The sequence below is a fragment of the Macaca nemestrina genome, chromosome 4, assembly GCF_043159975.1.
Source record: "Macaca nemestrina isolate mMacNem1 chromosome 4, mMacNem.hap1, whole genome shotgun sequence".
NCBI classification, from domain to species: domain Eukaryota; kingdom Metazoa; phylum Chordata; class Mammalia; order Primates; family Cercopithecidae; genus Macaca; species Macaca nemestrina.
The window spans coordinates 26659787-26678809 of record NC_092128.1 but is presented as its reverse complement, the minus strand read 5'-3'; the positions used below and the strand labels follow the sequence as shown (position 1 = coordinate 26678809).

Below are 19023 nucleotides of genomic sequence, written 5' to 3'. Positions count from 1 at the left end.
TAAGTGGAAACCACTCTCTCCACTGAGAAAGAGAGGTGAAGAGGTGGGAGGAGTGAAAAGTGAAATTAACTTGAGCCAAGATTACGCCCATGGGTTCCGTAGAGACCAGGCAGGAAGGAAAGCCAAGAGGAGGGGCAGGAACTGTATCCAGTGTGTGGTTGTGTGTGGTTGTGGTTCTGGGAGGATGGAGTTTTTGAGAAGTGTGTCTCTGGTACACCCTACGCAGGAAAACCTCAGGACGACTTACAGGTGTACAAGCATGTGTGTGGGTTTGAAGCACATTTATAAATTGGGTTAAAGGGTGGTTAGGACCACAGATTCTGGTTAAAATACCAGCTTTAGAGTATATGACCACTTAGAGCTTCAATGTCCTCATCTACGAGGTGTAGATAACAGTAAAAAACTATCACAGGGTTGCTTTGATGACATAATCCATGATAAAGCATGGGACGTAGGGCCTGGCATGTAGTAAGTGCTCCATAAATACTAATTCGGTTTATTATTATTTGACATTCCCCATGAGCTCAGGTCTAAAATGACATAGCAAAAATAGGGTAGGTTGATACATAACATTATTATTTGCAAGAAAGCCATTGTTCATATTACCCAGTTAAACAGGGAACTGCTAACTTCTCAACCACATACTGAGTATCAACATAGGATGATAATTCTAACTGGATAATCTCAGTATTAGTCTAACATATATTTAAAAGTATCCCATAGTGTCATGGTAAAGCAAGAACTTTGATATTAGACTATGGGAGTATTCTATTTTTTGCCACTTGCTGGCAATTAGGCTGGCTTAGCCTAACGCCCTGCACATATTAACACCCCAATAGCTGTTTTTAAAAATTACAGTTCTGTGGAGTTTTAGATGTGCTTAATATTGACAATTCTGTTTTTGGTCTAATAGCTTTTTTTTTCAATCATCCTTATAGTTGATTGTCAACATATCAAAACAAAAAGATTTATTCCATATCAACTGCCCACTGCTAGACAGTAAGTCGTCGATGGACTTTCACAGGTTTACATGAAACACGTGGATGTATTAATTCTTCAACCCACATTGAGATGAACTGTCACGTCCCTTTTAAACTCCATCACAGGCAGCAAGTATTAACCTGCAATTATTACCGTGTATAATGTGCTTTACAATTGGCAAGAATGTCAACAGTCCCTGGTTCATTCAGCAACCCTGGTATCATTCACAAACTGCAGTTCTCATTTTTTTCCTCAGGCCTGGAGGCAACTGAGAAGCAGAAAATAGTCTCAGCCAGATCCAGCCGCCCTGACACTTGCAGTGCAGCTGGCAGGTGCCGGAGCTTCAGACACGTGGCCCACAGGTGCAACAAGCCCACCTTGCTGGGGTTCTGCAACCACAGAGGCCCGTCCCAGCCAATGAAGCCATCCCCGGGGGACTCTGGAAATTCTCCCTGCTATCTGCAAACTGGTCTCTCAGAATGTGTGGCCATCTACACTTTAGAATACACAAACAAGCAATTTACTTGGTGATTCATATTATACATACATGTATATACACAGGTATACATGGATATACATATACACACATTATACCCGTACATACACATGCATGCATAGACACACATATGCATATATACATACGCATATACATATACACATACAATGTGTATACCCATGCATAGCTACCCTTCCCAGTCACCTTAGGTGACACATTCTGCTAGGGATCTTTGTGGGACAAGAAGGGGCATTTTCTGCTGCTCAAATAGCTTTTGGAACCAAAAACATGTGCAAACCACTGGTTTAGGGGGCAAGATCTGAACTCAAGGGGCAAGACCTGAACTCGGAGGTTCGCACAACAGGTGGCCAACCAAAGTTTGTGGTCCTAATTATTTCTGCTCTCTTTTCCCTTTCCCTAAAGGCCCTAGCACAGTTTCCTCTGCACCCATGGTCCTCCAGGCCCTGCTGACTAGGGCATGACTGGAGAGAGAAGCACCCGGTTCCTGACCTCAAAAATTTCCCAATGGTGAATGAGCAGTGTGGCACTTTGTAAAGCTTTATGGAATTAGGATAAATGCTTCTGGCTATTGGAAAACCTTATTTTCATGTGCACACATGTGTGCGTGTGCATGTGTGTGTGTGTGTGTGAGAGAGAGAGAGAGAGATCAGTGTGGGCTTGTGCCATACTGCCATAGAACCAAATTTATCTTCATAATAGGGTCCATTATGTTCTCCCATTTCCCCACAAGTAAGGCAACAAAAACAAATTTTGAGCTTCAACCTGCAGGAGAATGCCAGGATCCCTGTGTTGAAAAAGGGAGCCTTGGTTTACCTTCCCCCTGCCTTGCACAGACAAACACCTGGAAGGTGCTTCTCAATTCTTTGAGGTTGCTACCTCTCCCATGCAGCTGTCAAATCGCACCCCATCAACATGACACAGCAAATAACACTACGACATGCAACCAGCAACTTTCGAAAGCACGCTCTCCTCACACCCAGCCCTGTCTGCCTTCTCCAGCGTGGGCTGCTGTCTTCAAACTAACCATCCTGAAACTGCTTAAAAGAGCCTGACAGGTAATTTATTCTGTGGCAGAGGATACCAATTTCATTGTCCAGAGGCAAGAGATCCAACTGCAGCAGAAAATCCGTACTCTCAAGGAACACAGGTTTAATATGATAATGATTCCAAGGGTGTGTGTTCATAATTCTTCCTGTTCTTTCCTCCCCTTCCCTAAAGCTGCTAGCGAATGCTTTTGCAGTTTTTTTAAGGGCTCTCCAAAGAACTGACATAGAATAAATCAAATATTTTACCACAAAGGGTGATTATCAAACACTTATTTGTGAAAAGAGTCAACCAGACGGGGTCAAGGCCTAGCTGCTGTTATGGGATTTTTGCCCACAAGTAAAATGTTTTTAAAAATTGCATCTGATTCTCTTTGCAGAAACCCTGCTGGGATCTACAAAGTTTCACTTGGGCACCTGGTAGAGAAGGGGATGAGGAGCAAAAAAGGTTGATGAACAGGACAACATCTGCTTCTAAAAGCAAAGTCAAGGCCGCTATGAACTTATTTTTTCCAAAATAATATGATAGTTATTCTCACATTTTATTTGCTAAAATCCATGCAAAGTAAGTATTATTATTTCCATTTTACATATGAAAAAAAACAAGGCTTAGGGTATTGAAAACTCAGCTTCTTCAAATATAATATAGGAACAGTATGGTAAACCACAACTTTGCATGGTGAGTTCCCATCAGAAATAGAGCTAGAACTGAAGCCTCCTAACTCTTAGTCTCTGCCTGCTAGCTCCCGCCCAATGTGACTGCATCACACCTGCATTGCAACAAAAGGTAAATTCTATAGGCAGGTGATTTTTAAACTTGCCTTTGTCACCGAACTTGTTATGGGATCTCGGACAAGATGCCTCCCTTGTTAGTATTTTGGAAGATTGACCAGTAAGGGGAGGCTGATAGCTCCTTAGGTCACAGTTAGTTCTTTCTGGTTGGCAGTGTCCAGCACAGTGCCTGGACTATAATATATCCTCCATAAATGCTCACTGCATTGAATTGAGAACAACAACAAAATTCTCTTAACCCCCACTGATGTTCCCTAGCTAGGAGCACACTGTGATCCGAAGCATAGGACATTGCCCATAGATCCTGAGGCTATAGGACCTAGCATTTCCATGTGCTCATTGCACTAAGCTCAGTGTTTCTAGGTAGTAATGAATTATTTTTTAAACCCTGCATTTGGAGTCTCTTTCATGTCTTTTTACATTTCATATTTATATTTTTAAAAATCATGACTGTACCACATTTTAAAAACCTATTCAGTCAAATAATAATCCTATTCCTTGGCTGCCAGTCAGGGGAATGAAGGTCTCACAAAGAGTGATTTGCCCAAGGCCAGCAAAGACTGAATATCAGAGAAGGATGATCCCAAAGGTAGACTCAGCTTAATGAGGCCAGAGGTCTGTTGGGGCTTCACTTCGGAGAGGCCCTTCAGGGTAAGGAGTGCCAACGGCTTTGTGAAGTGGCATGCCACCAACGCTCGGTCAAAATCACACGCAAGAGTGACACTCCTGACCTCAAGTCACCCGCTGATTACAGTCAGGGGCAAGACAAGGGCATAGATCTTCTGAGGCTGGAGAACCATGTGCTCACCCTATCTGGGAGGAGCCCCAAGCCCTTAATGATCCACGCCTTCAGGGACGCCCAGGTACTCCAGAGACAAAAAGAGAGGATAAATCCAGATCTCAAAGGGCAGAGACTGAGTTATCAGTCAAGGACAAAGAGTGGAAGATTAAGGGAACATAGTGAGTGTCACCAGCCTGGATTCTTGTGTCAGGGCTACAGAGGTCCCTGATGCCAGGAGCTGGGATGAGCCTATGGGTTGTATATAAATTGTGTATGAAGTTACTGCTTGATGCCAGCAAGCACTGAAACAAGAAAGAGGAGAAGCCTGTAAAGATGGAAATGAGGCATCTCCCAACCCCCATCCCACTTTCAGAAGTTTTAACAGATGTCCTTTCCACTCCCTTTTTTCTTGGGAATGCCTCAAGATTCTTACTTTTCTTGAACGGGCAACTTTCCCCACCACCTACGTGTTCTTTCTAGATTCCAATCTGCCGCTTCTCCATGGGGTTCTTTCTGTTCTTTTTCTTTTTTCTTTTGCTGACCTTTGTCCTCCCAAATGTTATCACTCAGAGAAGTCCCCCTCTGCAAATGTCCCCACTTAAGCGTGCTCTGTGCCCAGGCCCTGAACTAAGCACCAGATGTGGAACACTGACCAAGACAAAAAACAGTCCCAGGCCAACCTGAGCTCACAGGGTCAGGCATTAAACAAGGAACCAAGCTGCCCGCATCAGCAATACCTTCTGGCCCCCGATTTTTATGTCTCTGTGATTTACCTTGCCCTGATCTAGCAGACTTCAAGGGATTGGTTGTTGGGGCTGGCAGGGCCTGAGAGGTCAAACCCCTATGCTGTGCCCAAGGCTGGCTGGCGTTTGATGGGATGGCACCAGTAGGGTCCTATGGGTTGCTGACAAATAGTGTCGGCTCTGCTTACCCCAGTCCGTGCTGCACCAGCTTCCATCCTACTGGTTTTATCATGAAGGAGACCAACCAACGGAAGCCTGAGATCACTGTATAATCATGCAGACAGCCAAACCTCTCCATGCTTTTCCCACTCCTGGTGTCTTCAGGGGCCTAGCTCCCTCAGATTCTCTTGAGGAACAAGACGTTTTGCCCAACTGAGAGATGTTCCTTTGCTGATGTTTGGAGGCTTTCTTTCCTTTTTGTATCCTTCCTTTTTGTGGCCGTGTTCCTACAGCCAAGGCAAATCCAATCAGCAGTACCATCCTTGTTGCACCCCATTCTCTTTGCAGGAGCTTTCCTGGCTGCTGGGCTGCTCTCCATCTGGTTCCAAAGTCCCAAACCTTCAGAGAGAGCAGTCGCACTGCCTGAAGTTTAAATCAATGGGGCAATTTGCTTTCTAGAACTCAAGTCTGCCGATACTCTGTATAGACTTTCTTTCCTCAGTGCAAATGAGAAACTGATGGTTTCATGACTGTGATATCTCTGCCCTCTCTTCCCAGATGTTTCTAGAGTCAATTCCAGCTGCCACCAGGCCTGTTGTCCATTTCCTGGCACGTGATCAGTCAATACAAATAAAGACGATGAGCCGACACTGCGCTTGGTCGTGACCACGTTCCCCTGGATTGCCCTGGATTCAATCTTCCTTTAGACACTTCCCTCTTCATTAACCTCACGTCTGCATCCCTTCTTTATTACACAGAAGTGAAAATATTGCTACTGCAGGATTCAGCAGAGAAAATTTCCAAAGACCAACATGTGGCATCTCCAGGGTTCCCCATCATTTTCTAAATTGGTACTTCTCTCAAATTAAAACATTTCTGGCATGACTTCTTTTCAAAAAATGTGCACTTCCACTCCAAGCAACACAATAATAGACCAATCCCATCAGCGAGCAGAGGAGGGCCATGGATTCCTTTGGCTCCCCCGCTGTCATTCAGTGCTAAAACACTGGCCGACAAAGCCACACCCAGCTCAGTGAACTGGGTGGGATCCCCCGCTTTTGTTGTTTCTCTGCAAATGCCTGGCTTACAAACTGAGCCTGATTGAAAACCTGGAGACCAACTTAAGAACATTATCTTGCTGAATTTCAGCTTTCATGAATACCCTTTTCTAGAATCTGAAAGTCTTTTGTCTCGAAACTCTAGTTCACACTTACTCCTGTCCTTCAAATTTGGAAATTAAACCAGACACCTTCTCATCCTTTTAACGATGCCCTTTGGCTCAGGTGTTGTTATCAGAAAGTAACTTCTTTCTTTTTTTGAGAAGGAGTCTCCGCTCTTGTCTTCCAGGATGGAGCACAATGGCACGATCTCAGCTCACTGCAACCTCCTCCTCCTGGGTTCAAGCAATTCTCCTCCCTCAGCCTCTCGAGTAACTGGGATTACAGGCATATGCCACCATGCCCAGCTAATTTTTGTATTCTTAGTAGAAATGGGGTTTCACCACATTGGAGAGGCTGATCTCGAACTCTCGATCCACCTGCCTCAACCTCCCAAAGTGCTGGGATTACAGACGTAAGCCACTGTGCCTGACTTTCTTAACTGAGGACCCAGTTCTGTCCTTTAAGCATCTTGAACGGCAGGTGTCATCTAATGAACATGTAAAGGGACCTAAGTTCCAGTAACCCCAGGCAGCCTGGTGCATATCTGCGTTAAGGCATGTGTGTGTGTTGGTATGGGAGGGTGTGTGGGATTTGTGTGAAGCTGTGCCAACCTGTGGGTGTGCAACCATGCACCCTGTCCACTTTCCCCACACCTGAGTGCTCTGCTGGTCACCGTCAGTAAACCATACAAGCAAAATCATTTTTCTAGATGTGCAGGAGAAACTGAAAACCAGCACTGTCAGGTGTGTTAAAAGGCATCCCTTTAAGACTGGTTCTCATGAACATCCTGGCTTAGCCAACCACATCCACCCTTCCATGTGTAGGTTAATATTCCCAGTCTGCCACCTGCTCTTCCTCCTATGTGATTTCTGGAGCAGACACAGAGAGACTTGTCTGCGGCAACTCACACCCCACAGCATCTTGATTTTTGTCTCTGGGATCTTCAAAGCCCTCTCCTTGCCACAGCCGAGTGGGTGCCCTTGCCTTGGCACCCACTCAACTATCCAGGTAACTATGTTGCCTCATTGTATTCTCACAAAAACCCTACCCCATCTGAATTCCCAAGGGTTCCATTTTACAGAGGAGGAAATAGAGGGTCAACAAGCTAAGGTAATATGTATGTCTGAGGCCATACAACTAGTAAGCGGTAGATTTGGGATTCCAGCCTAGAGCTAGCTGTTTTTTGGCACCATTCCCCTTTGCAGCAGGACTGCAGCAGACACACACACCTTTGAATTCCTCGACAGGCCTGTGCCTGGACCTTCCATCCTCCCTTCCTCTCCCCACCCACCCACATCCATAATGCACATTTTCATTAGGCTTCTTTGCCCAGTGATCTGCTGATTTGTTATATTAGAATTGCAAACAAATGCTCTCATTTCATCCTCCTATCCCTTCTCTTGCCCTCCTGATGTCTGAAATTCAGCATTGATTTTTCTGGCCCCGCTCCACTGCCTGACTGACATTTCTGGTTGATTTCCCCTTAGAGGCTTGCAGCTGGCTCACCAGGCTCCCGCCAGAGCCCAGAGTGAAATAGCACCATCACCTGAATAAACGGAATTGGAACTCATCCCCTCCTTCCTGCTCTCAGTGCTCTCACTGTGTCAGAACTCAGTGCCCTCTAGACTCTGTCCCCATTAACCGATTGATGGATATGCACACCTCAGTCCTTCACGATTCTCAACGGGAAGGGGAGGAGGGGAAAACTGTGGAAAATGTCCTGGGAGGTGGGACCAGGTGAGTTTTGATCTCCTAAGTACTGATGTTTTCAGCCATAGCTGGGGTAATTGGACCTCTTGTGGAGGAGAAAGAGGATTACGAGGAAGACCAAATGGACTCAGAGATAGAGGTGGGAAGGGAGCTGGGATACCATATCGCAAACAGAGGACCTCTCATCTCTTAATCCATCAGAAGACTCCATAGAATGATCACTTTTCTAAAACGGGACTTAATAATCCCCAGAGGTCATCTAAGTCAGTCTTCTGTCCACACCACACAGCACATCGTAGGAAGGTGAGCATCTCTCCTAAGTTTAAGAACGCATGCCAGACACAGTGGCTCATACTTGTAATCCCAACACTTTGGTAGGTTGATCGCTTGAGTACAGAAGTTTAAGACCAGCCAGGGCAACATGGTGAAGCCCGTCTCTACTAAAAAAAAAAAAAAAAAAAAAAAAAATTAAAAAATAAAATTAGCCGGGTGTGGGGGCGTGTGCCTGTGGTCCCAGCTACTTAAGAGGCTGAGGTAGGAGGATTGCTTAAACCCAGGAGACAGAGGTTGCAGTGAGCCAAGATGATGGCACTGCACTCCAGGCTGGGCAACAGACTGAGATCTTGTCTTAAACAACAACAACAACAACAAACACCTCAAACAAACAAACACATATAGCCTCTCTCACACCTTCTAATTTATTTCTCTGATAAGTACACTGGAGTACTAGGTTCCAGACAGAGCTACATTTTCCTCCCAGAACTTCCCATTCCCAGTGCGTGCTGACCAGTGGGTGTCCAAGCTGGCATTTTATGGAAGCTTCCATTTTGTCAATGAGGAATAGGCCCAGTGTCCTGTAAGTGGTCAGTGGTGACCAGTTCCACAAGGAGATGACTCACAGAGGTACACTAGAGTGGCCACTGCCAGCTCACAATAGCTGGTTGTTACATTTTTAGGAAGTTTGTGATCCAGTTGTTAAACTATAGGTAGTTTGAGAACACCAGGGCAGAAGTATTTACACCATAGAAATTGGCATATGCTATACATCAGGGCTTCTTTTTTCTGCAGAGCCAAGAGTTTCATGAAGAGGGTGCCCAGTCACATGATCAACATAGATAGAGGGAGAGGCATAGAAAGGGTGGGGTGAGGAGGATGAGGTGGAGGCAAGTCAGGGAATCCACATTCTTCAGTACCCTGGGAAAAGCAAACTCTAATCACCTTTCCTTTCCTTCTTTCCTAACCAGGAAAGATCTTATTCCCTCTGCATCTATATGTTATTTCTTCTCTAAGGAAAGTAGTTATTGTTTCATGTTCTCAGACCTAAAGTGGAGAAAACTAAAGAGACAGAACTTTGGATCCTATCATTTCTCAGAAGCTGTGAGTCAGAGCAGGAAGAACCAGCAAAGAGCTCTGAACCACGGACTGAATTCTATATGCACATTTATACATAGCCCAGTTCCAGTTGTTTCTAGAGATTTCTTGTGTAGAAATATCTATACCAGACAACAGCTAACTGTAGAGTTCATCAAAATCAGGGATTGTGCTCTTCTTTTCTTATATAACCATTGTTGTACCTGGTAAGATATTGATGTTATAACAGGTAATTAATAAAATGTTGGTTTATTAATTGAATCACTTTGAATTGAATTGAACTGGTGGCAAATCACTGGCTTATGATCAGACATCAAGACTTTTCAAATTCCTTTTCTAAGAGGTAAAAATGAGCTGCTTGGCTGGCGAGTTAGACCAATAGACACTGATTAGGCATACACATGACCTTATAAGTTATCTTGAGCTCATACCCCTGGCTCTACTCATTCCTGTATGGTCCAGTTGACTGGCTTCGCTTCTTTCTCCGCAGTTCTCCTGGCTCCTGGCCTCTTACTCAGATCCATGTGCTTTGGAATTTGGGTTCTTAGTAAGCTGGTAACTTGGCCCCTGACAACATTCAACTGCGCACCTTGATCAACCCAAATTAAAACAATTCAAAGTCTAGTCAGGTCAAGACAACGAAGTTGGTGGCCCACCATGTCCACATTCAGAGGTGGACTCAGAAGCCAGGAGGAACCGTGTTCTCTAAACCCCCAACTCAATCAGTGTTTCCCACTGCAGATGATCCATTTCAGGGAAACCATGCCCAAAGAAATGCATGGACAGATCCTGGTCACATGGCACCAGCTCTACTCCCATAAAGGGGTGAGGAGGCAGAGTTACCTCATTTGGAAACCTGTCCTTTTCTGGATTCTCAGTCACATATGACTGCCACCATTGGTCATGCTTCTCTCTTTCCTGACAGCTTCATCCAGAACCAGAGGCAAAAAGCCTTCAGTACCCTGTACGAAAGCCCAGGTTTGCTGGGCTGGGACACTGACTCAACAAAGAAGCCCGTCCTCCCCAACCTAGTGGTAGAAGTCCAGACAACTTCCACCCTAAGTTGGCAGTGGGCGTTCACCTTGGGGGAACCAAGACCTCTCTGAGAATCTTCTCAAAGATTTTGGAAAATGCTCACTCATCCATTGTTTTACAGACAACCTTACAGAGTTCAGAGGCTGTGACAGCCCCTCTGGGGGCCCTGGGCTAATGGCCTCTGATGAAATACCTCTCTCAGTCACACTGTCCATTTCCTTCCTGGACACCAGCTCCTGTTTTTCATTTCTTGAATCCCCTCTGTCCTCCAGGAAGGAAGATGACTATTCTACGGGTCCCCTCCAGATACAGGTGAGCGCACTGATATCCACAGAGGCCATGCAACTTGCTCAGGCTCACACCAAACTTACTAGGAGAGATGGGATCGGCAGGTAGGTCTGGGAGGCTGTGGCTCTTTCTGGAATCTAATGTAGCCACATAGTGCTGTGTTTGTGGATCTCAGAAGCAACCACATCAAAACCGTGGCCTCCACTCCTCCTCAGCTATGAAGAAGGTATGAAACCTCATACACAAAGTTTCAAAATGGTAGGGAGTGCTCCTCCAAGGAAGCAGGTAGGTCTTTGCTCAGAGGTAGGCAGGACACGCGATTAGCTCTGTGTGTCCTGGGCTGACGTCTTGAGAACCAATACTGTAAATGCCTCTGACACACCGTTTCCACTGTTAATGAGAGAGCTCTAAGAGCCATTAATCTCATTACTGCTCTATCAGCAGCCAGTGATCATGTTCACTTCACTCCTCCTCCCCAATTCCTTGGTCACTCAGCTACTGAGGAGGGTGGACTGGGAAGGCTGGAAAGGCCAGGACCCTGCCCTCAACTGAAGTCAAGGGTGGCATCACCCTAGAATTCCTGGAGCAGAGGAACCTGCTTGGCCTGCTATAGGAACAATGGCCAAGGAGTCAGCTGAGTGTCCCCAGGGACTCCTAGCCCCCTTTGTGGGCCTCTTCAGACCTCTCTCTCTCTGAGATTCTGGAGTATTTCTGTATGTCCATGAGGGAGCACTTTGTTCCACTATGGCCTTGAGCTCCCTGAGCAAGTCGGAGGCCCAGGAGGCCCACATGGATGAGTCAGTCCCTAGTCCTCTTGTTTTATGGCTTAAGGTCCTCTGCAGGGGTGGAATCTTTGACGCAAGGCTAAGGAGCCCAGAAAGATGATTCAAGCAGAGAAAAATTCCAGGTCACCCTCTCTTCTGTAGCCACACCTTCAAGTAGTACAAACACAGAAGTCCTAGTTACTCACTAACCTCCAGGCACTTTTGTGAAAATGGCACTTGACTGCCATGCCTCATGGAAGACCATGTCTAAGGAAGGAGCTTGAGGCCAGGTGCAGTAAGTCTAGACCATAAAGGACTCAGGGCCCACCCTTCACAGCTGAGGCCTCATCCACACTGATCCAGAAGTCTTCCCGTCATGAGCATCTCATCTTAAGGAGTGGCTGGGTTGTACTCCAATCCTTCTGGCTAAAGTCTACACCCTGGGCCTCCTCTTTGCTGCATCCTTGCCCTGAGGCCTCTTGAGGTTATCACAGGAAAAGGGTTGGAGGCAGCAGTGGCCACTGACTTCACATCAGTATCCCCTTCACCACCAAGAGCCAATGTGCTGAGCAGCTTAGGGGGTATTTGGGGAAGCATGTCCACAAGGGCAGATGGGCCCAGTACTCATGAAGTTGGGGAAATAGGATTGGACAGAAGCCTGGTCCCAAATCCAAATTTCAGTAAGGGCTTGCCTGCACTGATGTCCAGCAAGGAAAGGCCTTTTCCTTTGTGGAGACTCCTGTACTCTGTTTTCAGCCCTGCCTAATGGGCCTAGTGGGTAAATGGCTGTGAGCTAAGCTGTCAAGGAAACATCCCTGCACATAGAGAATCTTTCTAGAAAGATGCAAGAGCTTGGTCCATGGACCCCATGGGAATCCAAAAAGAGAGGGCAGTGCTGGCCCCTGGAAGAGACAAAGCTTACACTCCTAAGCTGCCCCAGTGGCCCAGGAGTGATTGGCACAGGGATGGGATGGGGCTGTGTGGGAGGGGCAAGTTCATCGGTAGGCAGGGCCCTCCTAAACATGATAGCCAATGATTCCCATCTTTCTTCAATCAATAAAACTTCTGCTCCCTTCAGGCTGTCTGAAAGTTCTTCTTAAAAGGAGGCTCAAAGTATCAGACACCAAAATATTGTATCACACTCCCTGCCCCCTTCCTTCCCCAAGAGTCCTCTCTTGTTCCACAAAGGTATACTAGAAGGATACACAAGAGTTTCTTGCCCTTTTCTTTTAGTTTTATTTTTGTCTCAAGTCTGGCTTAGCCATGGAAGTCAGAGTAGAGGCAAGAAGATATTTTCCTCCTCCTGCTTTGACCAGGAGGATAATTCCAAAGGAAATCAAAAGCCTCTATCTGTCATCATCTCCCCCAGTAAGGCATCCCAGCACCATGCATTTAATAGAGAAATCATTCCAGCATGGAGAGATGGAAGAGACAGGAATAAAAGGTCAGGCTTCTGCCTCCCACATTAGCGTCCCACCCATCAGGACGCATGCCAATTCACTTCAGGCCTTTTCGACCCAGGGAGCCTGTGGCATGCCCATCTCTACCAAGTACATGTTAGCAGGGCTCAGAAGGCCAGGAAAAGAAGAAGTAATGTCTCCAACACAAGGAAAGCGATGGTGGCCATGAGGTCTTGGAAAATCCAAAAAAACACGGCATAGAGTGAGTTTCTAGTCTCAAATCTCTCCCTGCAAGGCTCATTAGTGAGCCCTCACACACTAAAAGATATGATCTGAAAGGTGTGAGGGTCCAGCTCCCAGCTCCCTGGGGGCTTGATTCTCTACCCTCTCGCTTCTGTGGGGAGAGATGCAAAGAAAGGCAATATGACCATCTGTTCATGAGCAACTCTCTTCCAATCCAAGCTCTCTGGTCTTCAAAGAGGAGAGGTGGGGTTGGATATGAGCATCAGTGCAAGGGCTGAGAGAAACATATCAGCTGCAAGACAGTTCCCAAGATGGTCAGAAATGCAGGTCCTAATTACATTCCTCCATTGGCTATGACCTTGGGTCACCATGCACCAGCAATTATTTACTCTGGCAAAGTGATTAGGGAATTGGGACCAGGGAATGGATATGTGTTAGGGTAGAGGCACCTGGGGGTTCAGAAGATGAGGATGGCAGTGGCAAAGATGCTCCTTCTTCATCTGCCTCCTCCTAATTGGGGTCACTGCAGGCAACCGTTAGGGAGCTATGCACCACGTTCTACTTTTTGGTCATGGGGAATTATGTAGAGGCCCCAAAACGACAAGAGAAGTGGAGGAAAAGGAGGAGAGAAGGATAAGGGCCAAAAAATCAGTTGCCCATGAACAGATGCAAATCCTATGTCAATCAGGGAGAGGATGGAGGTGGGCCAAAAAAACTGCCCTTCTCCCAAGAAGAGAGAGAAGTCAAATCAGGCAGGCAGGAGGGCAGCAAAGACAGGCAAGGCTGGAGAGAAAGGTGACACAGACCCCACATGGGACTCAGACTGCAGGGCCACGGTTCTCCAGTCATGGCCCTAAGACCAGCCACAGCTGCATCATTCAGCACTTGTGAGAAATACCGCTTTTGGGATCCCACCCTAGCTCTATTGACTCAGAAACTGTAGGGGTGTGTTTCAACAAGCTCCCCAGGTAATCCCAATTCACATTCAGGTCTGAGAACAGTCCCTGGAAGGAAAAAGAATTCTAGTTTTCCATTGCATCCTCTGCCCACAATGAGGGTTTTTTTTTTTTTTCTTCAAGACAGAGTCTCGCTCTGTCACCAGGCTGGACTGCAGTGGTGTGATCTCGTCCCACTGCAACCTCCAACTCCCTGGTTCAAGTGACTATCCTGCCTCAGCCTCCGGAGTAGCTGGGATTACAGGCACATGCCACCTTGCCCAGCTAATTTTTGTATTTTTAGCAGAGATGGGGTTTCACCATGTTGGCCAGGAAGGTCTCAATCTCCTAACCTCATGACCTGCCCACATCAGCCTCCTAAAGTGCTGGGATTATAGGCATGAGCCAGCGCACTCAGCCAATGAGTGTTTCTAAACTCCAAGTTTCCCCTTGAGACCTCACATCACTTTCAGTGACTATCATAAGCATTTGTATCCAGAGATGTGGTCTTTGACCCACCAACAGCAGAAAGGACATCAGAGTGTGGTTTATTTTGAAAGAGCAGAATGAGGTTTGTGCCATGTGCTGAGCACACCCTTGTCCCTGCTCTCTGGTGTGGGCAGCAGCCAAGCAGCCCAATGGATTTAGTGTGTCTGTTGTCATCACACTTTCCTGTGCAGGAATGGCAGCAGCATCAATGCTGTCAATGAAAGTAAAGGAAGCAAGTAAGCTTTGAGCACCCATTGTGTGTCGGGCGCTGTCCTGAGCATCTGATACACCTTCTTTCACCCCAATCCTCACAACAGCCCCATCGTATAGACAAAACATGTGCAGAGGGGTGAAGCCATTTGATCAAGGCCACATGACTCTTAAGTCTCATCTCAAAGTGCTTGTTCCTGCTTCTGCATTGCCTTTTTCTTAACAACGACAACAACAAACCTCTCCATTTTCTTTGCAATTAATTTACAAACCACAAAACCAAAAGCTGCCTTACCACCCATGCAAGAAAAGGGGCTTGGGTTCTGTGACGGGCATTTCTTGGCTTTAACAAGAAGCTGGCTGGGAAATGGCTCTACAAAAGGAAGCCCAGTAGAGTAGGGCATAGAAAGGACGTTGTTCTGAGCTGAAGTGTGCCCCCGCAACTGTGTCACTGCCTTTCCACAAATTCATATGTTCAAGTCCAAATCCCCAGCATCTCTGAATGTGACTGCATTTGGAGATAGCGTCTTTAAAGAGGTCATTGAGTTAAAATGAGATCACCAGGGTGGACCTTAATGCAAACTGACTGGTGTCCTTATAAGAAGAGGAAATTTGGACACCAGTAGGTACAGAGGAAAGGCCATGTGAGGACACAAGGAGAAGACAGCCAAAGAGAGAAGACTTACGAGAAAGCAGCCCTGCCTATACCTTGATCTTGGGCATCCAGTCACCAGGGGATCAAGGGAATAAATGTGGGAGCCATCCAGTCTGTGGTACTGTGCTATGGCAGCCTTAGCAAACTCATCCAGATCTCTTCCTGTCCCACAGTGGGCTGTCCACCTTCCCATAGCTCCTGCAGCATCCTCGATGGGGCCAGTGCTGGCCAAGAGGAGCAGGTTCTGTGCATCCCTGCCCTGGGTGGGGGCCTGAAGCTGTAGAGGCACTGCCCTGACTGAGGAGGTGGGGAGACGTCAGAGAAACAGGCAGCCCCGGCCATCAGCCTGCAGCCTCGCCTGGATGCTGTTTGTACTCAAACACACTGGCAGGTATCTGTGGCCAGCACTGTGGCTGTTCCAGCGTTTGCATCCCTCCTGGCAGATACCTGAAAATAAAACATGAAGCCCAGACAGCCCAAGGATGGAAAACCATGGAGCTGAGACAAAACACGTATTTGCAGAAAACAGGTTCAACTTCAGGGGCAGGGAGGGGCACCTGGCTCTCAGGATGGTACAGAGGGAATGACAGAGAGGAAGGTATCAGGTGTGCAGCAAGCACAACATGAGAAGGAAGAAAGGGCCAGGCCACTTTCAAGTGTGCCCAAGTATATGACACACACACACATACAGAGTGAGGGCCGCTCGAATTGACACCTGGAGACACGCCAAACCCCAATGCACTCACTCACACATATGCCTGCATGCAGACCCTGGGTGACACACACAAGCACGGTCTTCCTGTCTGTGGGGAGCCCCTGCAGTAAGTTTGCTGAGTGAAAATGCTCCTTGGAGAATCCTCCCTTTGCATTCTCCACACACACCCTTTCTTTCTGGTCTTTGAAATTGTGCACCAAGCATGCAGCTGTGAAGAGAGTAATACAAGCAGAGAAGCCTGCCAGGGTGCTCCATGTGGCCTAACGAAGGGGCGGGGGAGTGGGGCCCAGATGGTCCTCAGCCAGCCTGAGGGTGTGGGTGCCTGGCTCCCGGTGACCTGACTGACAGTCTCGGTCCCTCTGCTCCCCTGCCCAGACCTAACCATCAACCCCTCCGCCCATCTCCGGAGGCCTGGGAGGAAGATGTGGGGCATGCGAAGTTGTCGGGAGAATGCAGGTGAGGCCAGCCTTCTGTAGCTCACAGCATGGATGAGAGAAGGTGCCCCTCCTCTGCCTCTGGCCCTGATGGGCCTGACAGGGGCCGCTGGGAGGGCAGGAGGGAGACAAAACTGTTTTATATATTTCTGGTAGACATGTTTGGAGGTCCCTCTTCGCATCTCCTCTGTTCTCTCTACATTTTTTTTAGTTTTTATTTTTTTGGAGATGGAGTCTCACTCTGTCACCCAGGCTGGAGTGCAGTGGCACAACCTCAGCTCACTGCAAATTCTGTCTCCTGGGTCAAGCGATTCTCCTGCCTTAGCCTCCCGAGTAGCTGGGACTACAGGTGCCCGCCACCATGCCTGGTTAATTTTTTATATTTTAGAGAGGGGGGTTTCACTGTGTTGCCCAGGCTGGTCTTGAACAATCCACCTGCCTTGGCCTACCGAAGTGCTAGGATTACAGGCGTGAGCCACTGCGCCCAGCCTCTGTTCTCTTTTTGTAAGGCCAAGAGCACACTCTGAACTTCCATCTCAACCAATTTCCTAGAAGAGGCTGGAGGTACACAACTAAGCCAAAACAACCAGAGGGACTAATCAACCAGGTCTGGACAGTGATGGGATTAAAGTCAGTGACAAATTTTATTATGGAGCTCTAACCGTGCCCAGATAAGTGTGTGACGAGAAGATAACGACTCAGCTGTGAGCCGGCAGCCACTGGGGAGCCCTTAACAGACTGAGCCGAGGATGGGCCAGGAAGAGAGGAGGGCAGAGGAGGGGAGGGGAGGGGAGAGGAGGGGAGGGGAGAGGAGAGGAGGGGAGGGGAGAGGAGGGGAGGGGAGAGGAGGGGAGGGGAGGGGAGGGCTAGGGAGGAGTTGACGAATCAATCAGAAAGACTGAGGGCAGGGCTCCCTCTCCATTCATGCCCAAGGACCACCCTCAGCCCCGCCTGCCTGGGAGACCTCGGACGGAACTGGTTCCTACATCCCCATAGAAATAACCGACACCATCTGATTTGTCTCATATTCCCCAGTTTCCATTTACACTTTAATGGTTCTGTATTTTCTAAAACCTCATGATTACCTTTCAGATCTAAACTCATTCTGACAACACCAAACCCTGTCTCCCATGTCACATAAACGTAAGGAATCTGGAGCTTTTCCTCTGGTACCTAAGTGAGTACCTTGTATTCTTTTTAACTTTCTATTTTAAAGCAATCTTAGATTTATAGCACAATTGCAAAGTTAATCCAGAGAATCCTGTATATTCCGCACTCAGCTTCCCCTTGTGTGTTAACATGTTACACGTAACCATGGTACAATTACTATAACAAAATTAACATTGTACCGTTAACCTAACTGTAGGCTTATATTTGGAATTCATCAGTTTTTCCACTAATGTCCATTTGCCATTCCAGGATCCAGTCCAAGATCCCACACTGCACTGGATTTTTCTTCCTATCCATTTCAGAGTCTTCGTTACTGCTGAAAGTAAATGACAATTTGATGAAACAAATCTTAAGTCATCTATCCTTTAAGCACACATCCCCCATTGCATCTATCAACCTTCCCTCACAATGTAATAAGAATCACAGAGAGGAGCTAAACAACTGGGCAGCTTGTGGTGCCATTTATGATGTTTCACGAAGGCAGGTTCCGAGGATGACATGGTGAAAATGGAGAGACAATACCTCCCAGTGTGGTTGGCCAGATAATGGTCCTCAAAGACACCCATGTCCTAATCCCTGGGACCTCTGAATGCTACCTTATACGTTACCTTCTAGAGCAAGAGACTTTGCAGATGTGATTGAGTTGAGGTCCTTGAGATGAAGGAGATTACCCTAAATTATCTGGTAGATCACAAATGCAATTGCAAGTATCCTTTTAAGAGGGACACTTATAAGAGGATAGAGGGAGACTTTACTACACAGAGAGGGAGGCAGTGTGAAGACAGAGCAGAGAGATTTAAAGATGCTATGCCGCTGGCCTTGAAGATGCAAAAAGGAGCCATGAGCCAAGGAATGCAGCCCCAGAGGCTGTAAAAGACAAGGCAATGAATTCCCCTCTGGAGCCTCCACCAGCAGGAATGTGGCCTTGTGTGCACCTTGGTTTCAGGCCAGCGAATCCTGTTTTGGACTTCTGACCCCCAGAGCTGTAAGAGAATAAATCTGTGTCGTTTGAAGCCACCAAGTTTGGGGTAATTTGTTACAGCAGCCGTAGGAAACTAACACATCCTGTCATTTACAATAGTGGGCACTCGAGACATACTCATTGAGTGAATATACCCAGGTGTATCTCCTTCCAAAACCCACTACACCATGTAGTCTAAGAATGACAAGGTATCCCCTTCCTGATATTTTCTGGTGAGGATATTAACCAGCCTACCAGAACCCAAAAGTCCTTTAAAAATATCTAGTATATGCTTGGCAGGGTTTACCAAAGCGGCACACATGCTTCACTCCTAGGTGTATTGCCAGAAGAAATGTGATTATATATGGTCACCAGAAGACCTGCATGAGAGTATCAAGGGCAGCACTGTTCATGGAAGGCAAAAACTGAAAGTCATTCAAATGTTCATCAACAATAACATGGAAAAG

General features: G+C 47.0%; 1 protein-coding gene and 1 long non-coding RNA gene across 5 annotated transcripts in view; one reads left to right on the top strand and one right to left on the bottom strand.

Annotated features, from left to right (window-relative positions):
• Positions 1–19023, bottom strand: part of LOC105471365 (plexin A4) — a 451592-nt gene that overhangs the window by 313654 nt on the left and 118915 nt on the right. The window lies entirely within an intron of this gene.
• On the top strand, positions 2424–5943 carry LOC139362733 (uncharacterized). The gene is made up of 3 exons (XR_011621970.1): positions 2424–2553; positions 2922–3106; positions 5575–5943. It is a non-coding gene; the product is annotated as an uncharacterized lncRNA (long non-coding RNA).